The sequence below is a fragment of the Geotrypetes seraphini genome, chromosome 3 (genome assembly GCF_902459505.1).
Source record: "Geotrypetes seraphini chromosome 3, aGeoSer1.1, whole genome shotgun sequence".
Lineage (NCBI taxonomy): Eukaryota > Metazoa > Chordata > Amphibia > Gymnophiona > Dermophiidae > Geotrypetes > Geotrypetes seraphini.
Window position 1 is genome coordinate 255,911,616 of NC_047086.1, and position 18,279 is coordinate 255,929,894.

The 18,279-nt window shown below is 42.8% G+C and overlaps 1 long non-coding RNA gene across 1 annotated transcript in view; it reads left to right on the forward strand.

Annotated features, from left to right (window-relative positions):
• LOC117357899 overlaps window positions 1-17,397 on the forward strand; it is a 39,563-nt gene extending 22,166 nt beyond the window's left edge. Inside the window, exons 2-3 of the long non-coding RNA XR_004538894.1 lie at window positions 15,667-16,668; window positions 17,278-17,397. This is a non-coding gene — a long non-coding RNA (uncharacterized LOC117357899). The remainder of the gene's footprint in view (window positions 1-15,666; window positions 16,669-17,277) is intronic.
• The last annotated feature ends 882 nt before the right edge of the window (window positions 17,398-18,279 follow it).

The following is an 18,279-nucleotide window of genomic DNA, read 5'->3' on the forward strand; positions in this document are numbered from 1 at the left end:
CTTTCTTAGATGAATTTCTATGCTGTTCATCTGCAGTTCGTCAAAATCCCAAAGGTGGACTTATGACCTGGACATTTTTCTGCCATAATCAAACATTTTAGAATAATAATAATAATAATTTTATTTTTTATATACCGCTCTACCACATACAGTACTAAAATTATACAATCAGTGAATAAAATGCATCATTTTAAAAAGTTGAATTAAAACTATATGAGTGGTGAATAAAATACAATGTACTAGAAAACAGTAAAATTCCGCAAAAAATATGCTAAGAATTGCCAGTCAGTAAACTGGGACATAAATTTACAAATTTATTGAATAAATCAGTTTTTAGTAATTTCCTAAAGGACGTATATGAATGAGCCTGAGAAATAATGGTACTTAGCCATTGATCCATTGTACCTGCCTGGAAACCGAATAATTTATCAAAAAATCTCTTGTATAAGTCCAGGGAACAATTTGGATTTTTGGGTTAGACTTGTTTTAAAAAATAAGTGCCAAAAAGGTGCCCAAAGTGACCAGATAAGCACTGGAGGGATGCAGACATGACCCCTCACATGCCCCCAGTGCTTACTGCCCCCCTCCTACCCACCTAAGATGTAAATTATAGAATGACACCGGGAAAAAATTTCTCCCCATCACCGTCCTGTCCCTGCAAACTCATCCCCGTCACTGTCCTGTCCCCATGAGCTTGGTCCCCATCACCGTCCCTTCCCCGCAAGCTCGGTCATCATCCCATCCCCGGGAGCTCAGTCTCCGCCCCATCCCCATAAACTATCTGATCCCATCCACAAGTCTCGAATAGTTTTATACTGAACTTATTTTATTAAAGTATAAAAAGAAACAATATTCTGTACAATTGTAATTTTATAAATCAAAGTTCTGGCTGCTGAACTAGAGAAAGAGAAGTTGAGCTAGCAGAGCTTTGTTTATCAACACAACTAATATACTACTTTATCCTAAAGCAAAAAAAAAAGAAAATAAATATAATTTTTTTCCTGCCTTTGTTGTCTGGTTTCTGGTTTCCTCATCTTCTCCTCATTCAATTCATTGTCCACCTTCTCTCTCCCTCCACATCCTCCCCCAATTGGTTTGGTACCCATCTTCTTCTCTCCACTCTCCCCCCCATAGTCTGTCATCTCTCTCTTCCTCATTTCCCTTCAGCGTCTATCTCCACTCTCCACTTCTGTTCCCCATTTCCCTTCTGTACCTTCTCCCCACTCTCCACTTCTCTTCCCAATTTCCCTTCAGCATCTTCAGCCCACTCTCTTGCCCATTTCCCTTCAGTGTCTTCAGCCCACTCTCCCTCAATACCAGTCTTCAATGTTCGCCTACCCTTACCTTTTTTTGTTTGATGGTGTTTTCTCCTCTTTGATATGGGGAAGTGGAAAGGAGCTGCCTGGCCAACTCCTTCAGTACCCGGGAGCTCTAGAAGTCTGGTGCAAACAACAGTCGATGGGAGATTTGCACGTCAAGTGAAGGAGACACTCCCAACTTTGGGAGGAACGCTGAACTCTACGGCGAGCCTTAGTTCAGATCAGGTTTCTCTTAGCCAGATCCAGGGGCAGGCTGCTCTCCAACCCGGAAGAGAGAGCCCTGTGGTGAGAGAGGCATCCCAGCTTGCCCAAGAGGAAAGGCAGTTGTTGAGCCCTGGAGGAGCAGTAGGAGGAGAGTTAGTGGCTGAGAATGATCCCACTAGAGCCCTGAAGAGGCTAGAGAGATTTCATCATCCATGAGAGGGAACAAGTGTTTTAGAGAGTTGGTAAAACCTGTTGTCAATATGGATGAACTGTGGAGAGCTATTGAAATCAGGGATTCAAATTTCAGGAAAGCAGTAACTATGGTAAGAACTGATTGTGCTTCTATCAACTCCCAGGTAAATGTTGCAAGAACAAGGTGAGAGTATAAAGAGACATGAAGAACAGATTAAACAAAATAAAACTTTAGAAGGGGAGATTGTTAAAAAAAGCCTTTAGTCAGAAAAAGTTGGAGTTTAAGGAAAATAAACAGAGGAAAAATAATCTGAGGCTTAAACTTTCCTAAATCTCCAATAATATCAGCAGTGGAAATGGTTCGGAGATATCTGAAAGAGACTTTGTTAATACCAAGGGAAAGTCTACCACCAATAGAGCTCAGTATATTTCTCTAGGGAGGAAACAAGATAAATAATAATAATAATAATCAGTTTATCTATTGCAGGGCTGTGGGAGTAGAAGGCGGTAAACAAAATTTGACTAACTTTCTGGAGAATTCACTGGAAGTAATAACTGAAAGTACTACTCTTAGAATTTGATAGGGATTTAATTCTTCAGACTTATTTTAGACATATGAATGATAAATTTTTTGGTTCGACAGTGCATTTATTTCCTGACATATCTCAAGTGATGCAGAAAAGAATAAAGGACTTTTTGGCATATAGGCCAAGGGGGCCAAGTTATGGGAGCATCTTTTATATTGATATTTCCTGAAAAATACTGCGTCTCACCAGAGGGGAAAATTTTCCATTTTTTCAAACCAAAACAATTGTTGGAGTTTATTGTGACTAAAGAAGGGGGGGGGGGGAGTAATTATTGTTCTCCGTTTCTGTCCTTTTGGTCAATGTATAATTCTTCTTTATTTTTTCTTACATTTGGATCCTTAAATATTGTAGAATAAATAATTCATTATCATTTCTTAGATTATATTGTGTGCCACATGTCTATGTGGCAGTTTGATTTCCAAATCTGTATTCAAGTAAGGATTGCTTGTTTATATTTTGAAATTCAATCTAATATAATAAAATGGTAAGCTGCGCATGCGCACTTCCTATGCATGCGTCCGTTTTCCGTGAGCTGTAGCACACATAGGAAGTGCGCATGCGCGGCTTACGGTCTGGCCTCATGCGAGGCAAGACAAGTGGCATGCGCGCTCTTCCCTGCTCTCCACCGCTGCCGGCCGCTAGCACCCCCTGCCCTCTCCAAGCCGGGACCGCAGCCAGCCAACGATCGCTTCCACAGCACGCGAGAGGAGAAGGGAGAGGGCTGAGGGCTGTCCCGCTGGCAGCATGGCCCCGATCCCCTTGCGCCGCAGCAACCCCCTCCCGCACCAACTACTGCTGCTCCTGTTTGAAGCGGCCTGATGAGGTTCGCGGACGGCTGTAGCGAACCTCGCAGGCCGCTCTCCACATGAAGCACGTTCCCTCTGACGCGATCGCATCAGAAGGAACATGCTATCATATGGAGAGCGGCCTGCGAGGTTCAATACAGCCGCCCATGAACCTAAGCAGGCCGCTTTGAACAGGAATAGGAGCGGCAGCGGCGGCAGGAAACATGGATGCATGGAGGAAGGTAAGAACGGGAGGGGAAGCCAAAAAAGAAGGGCCCTGGAGCAGCCAGAAAAGGGAGCTGTTTTGGTGGGAGGGTTGTGCTGAGTGAACGAAGCAGGCAGACAACCATTGCACAACAGGGGGAGAGGCAAAGGGGGCTGCTTTGGGGGGATGGTTGTGCTGGGGGCTGACAGCAATCATGGGGGAAACAAAAGACGGCCACGGAGCAGGCAGGCATGGCACAACAGGGGGCCAGAGGGAGAGCGAAAGGGGGCTGCTTGGGGGGGATGGGTGTGCTGAGGGCAGACAGCAATCAGGGAGGGGGGAGGAACAGAAGGGGGGCCACGAAGCAGGCAGGCATTGCACAACAGGGGGAGAGGGAAAGGGGCCTGCTTTGGGGGGATGGTTGTTCTGGGGGCAGAAAGCAATCATGGGGGGGACATAAGGGGGCCACAGAGCAGGCAGGCATGGCACAACTGGGGGCCAGGGGGAGAGGGAAAGGGGGCTGCTTTGGGGGGATGGTTGTTCTGGGGGCAGACAGCAATCATGGGGGGGGGAACAGAAGGGGGCCAAGAAGCAGGCAGGCATTGCACAACAGGGGGAGAGGGAAAGGAGGCTGCTTTGGCAAGCAGGGGGGCCAAGGAGACAGACAGAAAGAAAGACGCACAGACAGGGGACCAGAGAGAGACACAGACACAAAGAATGACAGACAGACAGCGTCCAGGGAGAGAGAGAGAGACAAATAAAAAACAAAAAACAGACATACAGACATCTACTCTAGCACCCGTTATTGTAACGGGCTTAAACACTAGTAAATATATAAAATATATAAATAACAATAACAACAAAAAGTTAGATGTCCTAGTGTCTAGACCTTTTGGTAGCCAAGACATCCAAGTAGACAATTTTTCGAAAAAATATATTTTGACATCCCATTTGAAAATGGACATTTTGTGGGAAACATCCAAATTTGGACTTAGGCATTCTATCGAAAATGGCCCTCCACGTCTCCTAGTGGCTTAAATAACATGATAGAATGACAATTGTGATTGGAGAGTTTGAATTGATGACATGGAGGGGCATTTTCAATATGATGTTTAAATCTGATTTTTTACCAAACACATGTAGGAGAAGAACCACCAAAAATTGTAGATAAACAACTGAAACATAAACCAGTGGAAGTTAATACACACTTAATCATACAAAAATTGTAGGAAAAGCCTCAAAAGTCCCAGTGTGCACAGTTTGATAACTGAATTGCAAACACTAAACAAGATTAGTTTCTATCACGGGCAAAAAACCTCCAAATGAAACAGAAAAATCTTTACTTCAAGACAAGGCGAGACAATTTCAAAGCCTCTAATCAAATTATCTGTAGAATGGTTTATATAATCCAGTAGCCCATATTCATGACACTAATCTAGGTCACTAGTACCTGGAACATCCCAAAGAGTAGCAACATTTCATGCTACCGATCCAGGGCAAGCAGTGGCTTCCCTCATGTCTGTCTCAATAACAGACTATGGACATTTCCTCCAGGAACTTGTCCAAACCTTCCATAAAACCAGCTACGCTATCCGCTCTTACCACAACCTCTGGAAACACGTTCCAGAGCTCAACTATTCTCTGAGCGAAAAAATATTTTCTCCTATTGGTTTTAAAATTTCTTTGAATGGCCCCTAGTTTTTGTAATTTTTGCCGCAGTAAAAAATGTGATCCACTTGTTCTACGATTCGCAAAAATCAAAATATTGACTAGCCATTTCGAATATTTTTCATATATATTGCATAGTCCCCCTCTTTTACTAAGGCGTGCTAGCCAATTTAGCGCATGCTAACACGCCCTTTATATTCTATGGACGTGTTAGCATTTAGCACATGCTAATCGTTAGTGCGTGCTAAATTGATAAGCGCACCTTAGTAAAAGGACCTCAGTGTTTCTTACCATATTTCCTAAATAGCCATTTTTAAATCCTAACTTCCATTATTCAAAATTTAGTATTGCAGAAATTTGCTCTCAGCACAGTACAAAAAATACTCAATAATGCTAAAATCAGATTGTTGGCAAATATTTGCTAATGCTGAGTCATAATTCAAATGCACAAAATCTATCATAGGTCATAATGTCTTCATTTTTATGCACAGCATACATAAAACACTACTTTCTATAGTTCAAGGTGATTTCTTAAATTAAATAGCTCATTAGTTTCTGACTATTCTGTCAAAATTTATTCATTACATAAAACTCAACCACATTTTCCAGCAGATACAACTAGAATGACAAAGTAGATAATTTCCTTATGGAGTATTTTGAATTGTTTCATCTCTACAGGGACATTTTTGTACAGTAATTTCTTTTGTCTCGCCTCTTAAAATCTCCATTTCAGTAATTTATTTTCTTAACTATTGAACTGTTTGGTTTTCAATTCTTTAAATATTTAAAATAAAATGTTTATCCTAAAGCAATATTGATTTATTCAAATCACCTTGAAACTTTACCCTTTATCTGAATTCATTAAGTAATTGGCACATTCTAATTTATTACAAATTAAAAGAAATGTGTCCTTGCTTATTATTGCTTGTCTATGGTTTCAGAAGTTTTTTTTATTTCTACCATATTCTTCAGAAACAACTCCTTCCATTTAGAGTTTAGTATGACCTGTCCTAAATTCCATATTCTTGATTTAAGACAAGTTGATGATCAACAAAGAGAAGATTCAATCTTCATTTCTCAATGTTAAACTGCTACTTTCCCAATCTACTTGGATTATAATTGTATGTAAATTTATCAATCAAGAAATGGTCTAAACCAGTGGTTCCCAACCCTGTCCTGGAGGAACACCAGGCCAATTGGGTTTTCAGGCTAGCCCTAATGAATATGCATGAAGCAAATTTGCATGCCTATCACTTCCATCATATGCAAATCTCTCTCATGCATATTCATTAGGGCTAGCCTGAAAACCCGATTGGCCTGGTGTTCCTCCAGGACAGGGTTGGGAATCACTGGTCTAAACCACTTTTAAACCCAGATATCCTAGATGCATTGATCAGGGCTGGCTCGAGTGACTGGTGCTCTGAGTCAACTTTTGAATTGAAGTCCCCCATAATGTGGGATCTCACTTCTCCCTCCTCCTTCCTCCCTCCCCCTCACCTGTGATCTGGTATCTCCCCTTTTCTCTCTCAAGTCACCCCTCCTATTGGACTTCTTGAGCCATTGGCTCAGGGCACTGATGATAAAGAGTGCCAGAATCCAAGTATGGCATCTAGCCCTATATTGTTTATTAAATTTAATATATTATCCTTTTTGCAGAACAATTCAAGGTGCTGTACAATAAAATATCAAATTTATAAAAGTGGAACTCCATCAATAAAAGGAAAGAATTGACCATACATAGATATAGGACTTACAAACTGGCACTCAAACACCGTGTCCATTAGGGTTGTCCAGAAAAACCTAAAGTTGGAAAAATATGCAAGTTGAAGTGCAGCGTGAAGCCTTGTAGCAAGGAGTTGAACAGCATCCAGGCTTTAACCTGGGCATCTCAAGAAGACATTGAATGCTTGAGTGTTTGGAATGCTGTTGATAGATAATTACACTAGAGTATATGGGGTTCATAATGAAAAGAGAAAAACGTCCAAAAATTGGCCTAAGTCGGCGCTTGGATGAACATTACCCAAATATGTCCAAGTGCCGATAATAAAAACGGGTTTTGGACGTATTTCTAAATGACCTAGGCCTACATAGTGCCACTGAATGACCAAAGCTAAATGGGGCATTTTGGGAGGAGTGTCGAGGGCGGGAGTTGGGCGGGACGTGGGCAGGCTTAGATTTAGTCATACAGCATGTAAAACCAAAAGTTATACAGCCCACGATCGACGGAACTTGGACGTTGTGACTTTTTTTTTACTACGGTCCACTGAAAAGTGCTGAAGTACTCAATGTGGCCCTCGTGTCAAAAAGTTTGGAGACCCCTGATCTAGAGATAGGAATAACCAATGAGGTAATTAAGTTTGCTGATGACACAAAGTTGTTGATAGCTGTTAAATCACAAGAGGATTGTGAAAAATTAGAAAAGGAGAGCAGTTGGAGATGCAGGCAAAATGGAGATTGTACATTTGCCCACTCCCCTCTTCATGCTCCTAGTCTCCACCCTTGACACCGCATCTTAAATTTCCCCTCATTCCTAACTGCAGCTACCCACCCCCTCTAATACCCTTAGCTACCTCCCATTTTCTTATTCCTGTTTTAACCTCTTAGACCAACCCCTTCTTTCCTACCTGCCTTCCTTCCCCCTCCCCCACCTCAAAACTCTATCCTCAGCTAAGTGCCAGGCCGCCACCCGTTTGTATTTCTGACTTTCCTATGTGGCAAGGCCAGTTTATGTAGCAAGGTCAGTTTCTGACTAGGAGACTGGGCATCAAAATGGCAGATGACGTTTAATGTGAGTAAGTGCATTGTGATGCATGTGTGAAAGTGGAATCTGAACTATAGCTATGTAATGCAGGGTTCCAGGGCAGATATGATAGAGAGTTATAAAATACTGAGTGGAGTGGAAAGGGTTGATGTGAATCACTTGTTTACTGTTTCCAAAAATACTATGACTAGGAGGCATGTGATGAAGCTACTAAGTAGATTTAAAATAAACCGGAGATAATATTTCTATACTCAATATATAATTGAACTCTGGAATTTATTCAAGTTTAAATTTCAAGTTTATTTGACATTTGATAAAATCACTTTTTTCATAGATTACAAAGCGATGGACAATTAAAAAAATGGAGACTAACAATTTTTAGGAGGGATCACAGACGTACTTTCAACAAGAGGGAGATGGACGGAGGAACTACAACTTAGTATAGAAAAGAGAACAAAAATGGATAAAACAGAAAGATATTTGATTGATCAATGCTTGCCTGCTTTGAGTGAAAGCAGGAAAATGTGGTGAAATCAGTTAGCATAGTAAGGTTTAAAAAATGTTTGGATAATTTCCTAAAAGAGAAGTCCATAGACCATTATTGAGATAGCTTGAGGAAATTCACTGCTTATTGCTAAGATTTTACATAGAATGTTTATATCTCAAAGGAATTTAGTGATATTTGGTTATTTACCATAAATATTAACAGGAGTCAGATTGCCTATGATTATACTAAATATCACACTGGTACTGAATACAAAATTCTTTATCAGAAATGCATAATTGACCTAATCTTAAAATCTGCCCAGTGGGAATGTTATCACATAATGATCTAGGATGACAACTGGTGTAATTTAACATTCCCACTGGGCAGGTTTAAAGATTAGGTCAATTATGCAATTCTGATGAAGAATTTCATGCTAAATCCTTTCACATTACATGGTTTAAGAAGAAACAATATCCCTAGTTGAAATGGAATTGTTGACTTTGACCATATAAGTCAGCAAATCCAAAGTCAACTTATATATATCCCATCAAATTCTTCTTAAATATTTGCTATTCATAAGATTATAAATTACATTAGTCCACATGTATACCTTTTTATTGAGCAACCTTGATATGCTTTTGGCTACATAGAAACATAGAGTGTGACGGCAGAAGAGGGCCGACAGCCCAACAAGTCTGCCCACTAAGAACTCTCCCTCCCTGGTGTACCCCTCTTTCATGCATAACTTTGTAACACTCCCACCTGTTTGTCCCAGTGACTTTTGAAGTCTGGTTCACTACTGGCCTCGACCACCTGGCGTGGAAGTTTATTCCAATGATCAATCACCCGTTTGGTGAAGAAGTATTTCCTGGTGTCACTATGAAATCTTCCCCCCTTAAGTTTTAGGGGATGCCCTCTTGTTGCCGTGGGACCTGTAAGAAAAAAAGATTTCTTCCTCCACCTTAATACGACCCGTGATCAGTGTTCCCGCTAAGCTGCGTTGGCCTGCGCTCACGCACAAAATATTACATCGCAGCGCACAAGTTTCTCTTCACAGCGCACACACGCGTCGCAAATTTCCCCACAATTGCCATGCTTCGGTTCCTCTTCTTCCTTCCTTCCTCCCCCCCCGCGGGACCCTGCGGCACCATCAACTCTTACTCCCTCTAATGTCGGCCCTGCAGCTCCAGACTTCCTCGCACCTTCTCCCCTCCCCCTTTGGATCGCTATTATTTTAAATGTTATAGCCGCGGAGCTGTATCCATCAGTGGAGATGTCTAACCTCGGCCTGCCCCGGAACTCTTACTGCAACAGTGACTTCCTGTTCCTGCCTAGACGGGCGGCTGCTGCAGTAAGAGTTCCGGGGCAGGCCGAGGTTAGACATCTCCACTGATGGATACAGCTCCGCGGCTATAACATTTAAAATAATAGCGATCCAAAGGGGGAGGGGAGAAGGTGCGAGGAAGTCTGGAGCTGCAGGGCCGACATTAGAGGGAGTAAGAGTTGATGGTGCCGCAGGGTCCCGCGGGGGGGGGGGGGGGAGGAAGGAAGGAAGAAGAGGAACCGAAGCATGGCAATTGTGGGGAAGTGCAGAGCTGCAGGGAAGAGTGTTGCGGTACCCAGCTGGAGGGAGAAGGAAGATGAGGGAGGGAATTAAAGGAGATGCCAGGGCTTGGAGCATAGGAGGAAGGTATGCCAGTCTAAGGGAAAAGGAAGGGGGAGATGTGAGAGCATGGAGGGGGAACGAAAGATGGAAGAAAAGGAAAGGAGAGAGATGCCAGAGAATCAGGGAAGGGGAGAGACCAGACTATGAGGAGAGGTGTGGGAGAGGGAAGGCGAGGAGAGAGATGCCAGACCAATGGGGTGAAAGGAGAGATGGAAGGGGGAGGCATACAGTTTCTGGAAGGGGCATAGAAGGAGAGAAGATGCCATATAGGGGAAGAGAGACGGCAGACAGTGAATGGAAGGAAGAGAGTTACAAGAAGATGAGGAAAGGAGAAACCACAGAAGACAAAGGTAGAAAAAAATTTCTATTTATTTATTGCTTTAGGAGACATGTGTCACTGTTTCTGTGAAGCATTGTATGCAGAGTCCAGCTTCTTGCTGGTTCAATTTAACCTTTGTCTATGTATTTTTATTTTATCCCCCCTTTTACAAAACTGTGAAGCGTTTTTAGCACCAGCCTTGGTGGTAGCAGCTCTGATGCTCAGAATTTTATGAGCATCAGAGCTGTTACCTCCGTAGCTAAAATCCACACTACAGTTTTGTAAAAGAGGGAGGGGTTAGTTTGTGATTACATATTCCTTACTAGGCGAAGGTGTTTTCTGTGTTCTGTGTGTTCGAAAGACATGGTTTTCTGTTAGGATTGACGGTGTAGGATTGATCTGTGCTGGTCTGGCTTGTTTAGTTTTACAATGGGTGTATTGATGTACTGTTCACTGCAATATGTAAGATGCTGCCTTTTCCTAGGTACTCATGTGTGACGTGTGGTTTGTTACTAAAAATCATGTTTTTCTTACAGATGGGGGGGGGGGTGCCAAAAAATGATGGGCCCCGGATGTTACATATGCTAGGTACGCCACTATATGTAAAGATACCAGAAAGCTGGCGTAGCAAAAACTTCTAAGTTTTGAGTATTTAACCCTCCCACAATCTCACGGGCACTCGTTTCAAGTTTATTGAGATTTTGATTTAAACGCAATATCAAATATTTTCAATGCGTATAACAAAAATAAATTTGGGGAAATAAATAAAACCATTTGAACCAGTGTTCCCGCTAAGCTGCGCTGGCGCACAAAATATTACATCGCAGCGCACACGTTTCTCGTCACAGCGCACGATCGGAAGAGGCGTACGGCAGATGGCAGGGCGGCGAGAGGAGAATCGGGCGAGTTGGCTCATAACTTGCTGGCGCCCGATATTTTTGGCTCACGGTGAAAAAAGTTTGCTCACAACACCCGCCCGCTTAGAGGGAACACTGCCCGTGATATATTTGAATGTTTCTATCATATCCCCCCTTTCTCTGCGCTCCTCGAGAGAATATAGGCGTAGTCTGGTCAGACGTTCCTCATATGGGATGTCTTTAAGTCCTGAGACCATCCTAGTGGCCATTCTAATCTAATCTAATCTAATCCTTAGGTTTGTATACCGCATCATCTCCACGTCTGGATCGACTCCATTCTTTTCACATCCTTTTGATAATGTGTCCTCCAAAACTGGACACAGTACTCCGGGTGAGGTCTCACCATGGATCTGTACAATGGTAGTATGACTTCAGGCTTTCGGCTGATAAAGCTCCTTCTGATGCAACCCAGCATTTGTCTTGCCTTTGCTGAAGCTTTCTCCACCTGATTGGCAGCTTTCATATCTTCCCGGATGGAAAAGAGTAAAGAGTGGAGTTCCCCAGGAGTGCTGGGACTGCTGCTTTTGACCATATTTATCAATGATCTAGAGCTGGGAATAACTAGTAAGATAATTAAATTTGTTGATGACATAAAGTTGTTCAAAGTTGTTAAATTGCAAGAGGATTGTAAAAAAAATTGCAAAAGGACCTTGTGAGACTGGGAGACTGGGTGTCAAAATGGCAGATGATGTTTAATGTGAGCAAGTGCATAGTGATGCATTTGGAAAAGAGGAACCTGAACTATAGCTACGTTATTCATTAGGAGTCACTACCCAGGAAAAGGATCTAGGTGTCATTGTTAAGGATAGTTTGAAACCTTCAGCTCGGTGTGATGGTGGCAGTTAGAAAGCAAATAGAATGTTAGGAATTATCAGGAAAGGAATAGATAGCAAAGATGAGAATGTTATAATGCCTTGTATTGCTCCATGGTGCAGCCACACCTCAAAACAACAGGTTTTTTTTAACTTTATTAATTTTTCAAGCAAACAAAAGTACAGAACAATATATATACAATCATTAATCCACTACAGTAAGCACTTATAATCTGTCAATAATAATACATAAAGAATAACCCCCCTCTCTTCCCTTCTATAACTGTAGACAAAGAACATAACAAAGCAAATATATATTCCCCCCCCCAACCTCCCACCCTACCCTGGATGTGTGTGTAATTCCACAAAAACTATAAAGATAAAAGACAATTATAACGAAGTAATAAAAGACGTCAATGGGCCCCAAATCAAATTAAATAATGTGCTATGCCCCAATATATCAGCATTCATTTTCTCATACCTGTAGCATTGGCATAAATTTGCCAACCAAAAAGGAAAATTAAGGCAATCACAATTTTTCCAATTATGAATAACCATTTGTATGGCTACCCCGGTCATAATAAGGAGTAGCCGGCTTTTATATCAGTTTTTAAAAATCCCACAGACAGAAATACTTTTTTGGATTTCGCTAACAATCATCCTTGAGCATTGAAGCGGAGCTTCCCTATCGCTCAATTTCTAAGATATAGGTGGATTTGCTCAGACTTGAATGAATATAGAACATAAAGCCAGGATCTTCATCATCACCTGAGGGCCAGAGGCTATTGGGCTCATAAAAAAAAACAAACATCCAAAAACCCCAGGATTCACTAAACCTCCAAACCGTGCATGATCCATTTCCGTTGCATGCCGGCCGACAAATTCAGTAAAGGCCTGCATGCAAATGGGGACGATCGTTAACACGCCCCCTACCCAAGGCCAGAGCGATCCACGCTCATGCGCACATCCTGAAAGTAGTGACAGGAGAAACAGCCTCCTGTCACTGCTGTCAGGGCTCAGCCCAGATCTCTCTTGCCTGCTCCCGGACTCCCCTGCTCTCTGCCGCCATTCCCTGCAGTGCAAGCCCGTGATTTTAAAGTGGGCCTGCACTGCAGGGAATGGTGGCAGAAAGGAGGAGAGTCCAGTGAACAGGGAAGAGAGATCTAACACCGGCCTGACACACCGGCCCTGCCCGACACCCCCTAGGCCCTGGTCACCTAAAAGCTGGGAGCAGGAGAGGTGCTCAGTCCCTCCTACTCCTAGGCCTCCCACCCCTCCGGCCAACCCCTGGTCGGCCCAGGCGGTCAGACCCGGCCCACCCACCCCGGTACCTTTAAAATAGTTAGGAGCAGGAGGGGTGCTCGGTTCCTCCTGCTCCTTCCGCTGAGGAGCTCCATCTTTGGGAGCAGGAGGGGTGCAAGGACCCTCCTCCTGCTCCTACGCTGCACAAATCTTCAGGAACAGGAGGAAAGTCCTCCTGTTCCTGCTGCTCTGGCAAACCACAGCCCAATAACGGCCTTAGGTCTCGCCCCTGTGCATCATCTGATGCACGGGGATAGGCTTAAGACACTGATAGGCTGAGGCGCCTCAGGCTCTTCCCTTTGGAGGGGCCGGGGCACCAAAGCCAATCAGGGAATTCCTTAGGGAGGAGTCTAGGGAAGTCCATGATTGGCCAAAACAATGGCCAATCAGGGAATTCCTTAGACTCCTCCCTAAGGAAGTCCCTGATTGATTGAGGTGTCCCAGGCCCTCCAAAGGGAGGAGCCTGAGACGCCTCAGCCTATCAGTGCCTTAGGCCTCTCTCCGTGCATCAGATGATGTGCCTGAGTGGGTCCTAAGGCTGCTATTGGGCAGCGGCCAGCCGGAGCAGCAGGAGCAGGAGGACTTTCCTCCTTTTTCCGAAGATTTGCACGGCATAGGAGCAGGAGGAGGGTCCAGGCACCCCTCCTGCTCCCGAAGATGGAGCTCCTCAGCGGAAGGAGCAGGAGGATCTGAGCACCCCTCCTGCTCCCAACTATTTTAAAGGTACCATGGAAAAAATGAATAAAAAAACCAGGCAGGCCTGTCAAAAAACTTGCAGACCTATCGGTAACTCAGTTACCGACAGGTCTGCAGCAGTCGGGTTCGTCATAGTAAAACCTGACTCAAAATAGCCAAGCAATTGTTAGTGAATCAATCGCTTGGCTATTTTGCATGTTGTTTTACTAATTTGAATGGGAGGATTGGGATCGTATCGCTGTAGGTCTTAGTGAATAGTGCAGGAGGGAAATTTGGTCACAAAGGGCTCACAAACCGATCGGTACACGATCGGTTTGCTTAGTGAATCCTGGCCTAAGTCGGTACATGGACAATGAAAATGACAACCCGTCCAGATACCAATAATCAAAACTGGTTTTAGACGTATATAAAACCAGCTTAGGTCTGTATGCCCAGAGAGAAAAGGGCCAGACGGAACTTATACATTTGGACTTAGACAATGTCAAATCAGGCATAAGTTCTGGATCGGGCCGCTGAGCTGATTCCGGCTGCCGCGATAAGCTCAGCGGCCCAGGCAAATTTTCCCCCCACACCCTGTAACAATTGTAGCAGGAGAGATGCCCAGCCCCTCCTACTGGACACCGCCCCCTATAAGACCGATTGGACATCCCTCCTGCCAGTGAAGAGCGCTTTGGGGGAGAGGGAGATCCGGCAGGAGAGATTAGGCATCTCTCCTGCCGGTGAAGAGCACACGCCGGTTGGGGGGGGGGGAGGGGGTTACGGCAGGAGAGATTGGGCATCTCTCCTGTCACAATCATTGTGGGGGACGGGATGGTTCCATAAGAACATAAGAATTGTCACTGCTGTGTCAGACCAGTGGTCCATCGTGCCCAGCAGTCCGCTCATGCGACAGCCCTTAGGTCAAAGACCAGTGCCCTAACTGAGACTAGTATTACCTGCGTACGTTCTGGTTCAGCAGGAACTTGTCTAACTTTGTCTTGAATCTCTGGAGGGTGTTTTCCCCTATAACAGCCTCTGGAAGAGTGTTCCAGTTTTCTACCACTCTCTGGGTGATGAAGAACTTCCTTACGTTTGTATGGAATCTATCCCCTTTAAACTTTAGAGAGTGCCCTCTTGTTCTATCTACCTTGGAGAGGGTGAACAACCTATCTTTATCTACTAAGTCTATTCCCTTCATTATCTTGAATGTTTCTATCATGTCTTCTCTCAGTCTCTTCTTTTCAAGGGAGAAGAAGCCCAGTTTCTCTAATCTCTCACTGTACAGCAACTCCTCCAGCCCCTTAATCATTTTAGTCACTCTTCTCTGGACACTTTCGAGTAGAACTGTGTCTTTCTTCATGTACGGCAACCAGTGCTGGACACAGTATTCCAGGTGAAGGCATACAATGGCCCAGTACAGTGGCATGATAACCTTCTCCGAACTGTTTGTATCCCCTTATTAATAATTCCTAGCATTCTGTTCGCCCTTTTCGCCGTCGCTGCGCATTGCACGGACGGCTTCATTGACTTTTTGTTACCGTCATTGTTTATGATAGAAGCCGATTAGAGAATTGTGCTTTTAGGTGAAGGACTGGCCCCTCCTTTACCTAAAAGGTCTTGTTTTGGTCGTTAGGGAGTGGGGTGATTTTTTGGTCGGGAATGTGTTGTAAGCATATACATAGTGAAATTTTTCTGAAGGTACATGTTTTTGTTAACATTGGGGAACTTTTTTTGTCACATGCACTTACACAGATTTTTTTTTTTCAGAAAAGGATGATAAAACCCTGATGTAGCCTTTATGGTGAAACGCTGATCAACATCGGTGCTTCATGGTCCTTAGACAGAAGATGAGTATTCAATGTTTGTAGTGCTCGATAAATATTTAAGTTCTCCAGTTGCATTTTTTGCATTGCACAAGGCTTTAAAATATTTCATCATTACAAGACAGGAGATTTGTTATGCCAATGATGTGGAACCGACCCTGACTATATACTACTCTGTATCTGGAGGGTAGTGGTGGGTCTCAGAGGATTTTTCCTCCTGATCATGTATTGGTTATATGAGCCGTGCCAATGTTCAGAAATGTTTATTTGTTAACAATATAAAGTAATGTGTGCTCACACACTCCTTAGGTGAAATTCAAGGAGTGGTTCCAGGTATAGTGCTCTGTAGCAGTCTTTTCTGATACTATCTCAAAAATCAGCAGAGCAGGTGGTCTGCAAAATTCAAAATGGTGGTCAAAGCAGTAGATCAGCTGAAGCAAAGTAGTCAAAATCAGTTTATTATTGAGGAGACACAGTACATATACAAAAGACCCAACACAAGCCGTGTTTCGCCCACACAAGGGCTGCATCGGGGGTTTAGTGAAACTATAAAACAATAACAGAACTCAATTAACAAAATCATAATCCCAAATCAATGTAAACATATAAAACAAGTTTAGAAAGGGAAACTAAAAGGGAGCATTTAAACCATCACCTTGAAGGAAGGTATAAAACAGTGTATAAATTATGCTGTTAATAAAACCCCGGATGTAGCCCTTGCTTGGGCGAAACACAGCTTGTGTTGGGTCTTTTGTTTGAGTACGGTTTTCACAACAGTAAATTGCACTACACGGACTTGCCCCTAAATATATAACTGACCTTTTCGTCTTCTCAGCCAACAGACACAAGAGAAGCTCACATTCCAACTTCGTTTCCCCCTCAGTGAGAGGTTGTAAACTGAAAAAAAACCATGAACATCTTCTCTCGCACCAAGCAGCATCATGGGGTAAAGACCTACAACAATTGCTTTCGCCCACTACTTATGAGGAATTTAGGAAACGTCTGAAAACACACCTGTTCCTAAAGTATCTAGACAACTGATCCTCTCTTCTCTCTCCCCTCTATAGCGATTAACTTGTTCTATTGATCACTCTCTCCTCAAAAATGGATTTCCTGTCCTATTAACCCTCTTTCTTCCTCCCCTCTTAAAGTCAATCAATTTGTACCTTTGCTTAATCTTTGTAAACCGCATAGAACTTCATGGTATTGCGGTATATAAGCTGTTGTTATTATTATTATTTTAACTACTTTGCTTCAGCTGATCTGCTGCTTTGACCACAATAAATGTATAAGTTGAAAGGTTGTATATATATGTTTTTAGATGCATATCAGTCAGGCAAATTTGAAACAGACCATTTCTTTTAACCATGGCAATATATGTAATGCAGCTGTTATGGTGCCTATATCTCTAAGCTCTCTAAGTTTTCTAAATTATCCTGCAAACTAATATTATCCTTAATCACCACTTGAGTTTTTGCCTGTGCTGTTTAACTTTGACTGTCTTGTGACAAGAAACACTTATCTTAATCTCCTATCCTTTTTTCCATTAACCCAGTTTGAGCTTCCATCAATTTAACTTTAGAAGAGATTGCATCAAATTTTATCTCTAATCTGTTCAATACAGTACAAACCATCTCTAAGGAATTTTCCTACTGATTACTTTCCACACAGGTATTAAATATTCCTTAGTTTGTAAATATTATTTGTACATTTGAAAAACTGTCTTTACTGTTCTGAGCTAAAAGTTCACTAGAGGTCCTGCATGTTTATGTACTATTTTTATGAGGCCAAATTCTCCAGAACTGAAATGAAACATGCGTTTACTCTGTATCGTACCACCACCAGCAACAAGAGCCACCACAAAACTTTAGGAATGTGCATTTTACGTCATTTCATTTTGTTTTAATGTGTACTGTAAATATTTTGGCATGCCCCAAAACTAGGGCTCACTATATATTTTAGCATTCGCTAGATGAGATTTCATGCAGTACGATGAAATAGGAGGCTCAATAAAGAACAAAATGAAATATATTTATTTGGCAAAATGATACAAGCAAACAAAAAACCCCAGAAGTTTTGTCTGCACATCCCTGCACAGCATCACTGACTTATTATTCAGCAATAATACTGCCAATAAATGGTAATAAAAATAAATCTATTGAGTATGAGATTCTACTTTATATGGGTAAATAAAAAAAATTCAGGAAAGCAAGTCTTCCCTATAGCTATCAAAGGATAACGGGGAAATACTAACACAGTAGACAATAGCAGAAAAAGACCAAATTGGCCCATCCAGTCTGCCTATTAAGGTTGTTATGGTTGTAACTGCCACTCTACAACCCCTCCTCTGAAAATTTAGAGTTGTAACTGCTTCTCCATGCAAGTTCCACCCAGCCCCATCTATCTATCTATATAATAATAAAACCCTAAGCGCGCATGCGCACTCCTATCTGTGTGTTCTGTGATCTGTATGTCCGTGGCAGGTAGGAGTGTGCATGCGCACTTCGAATCCCCCCTCACTCACTGTAAGGTAGAGATCATCGTTGTCGCTCCCCCC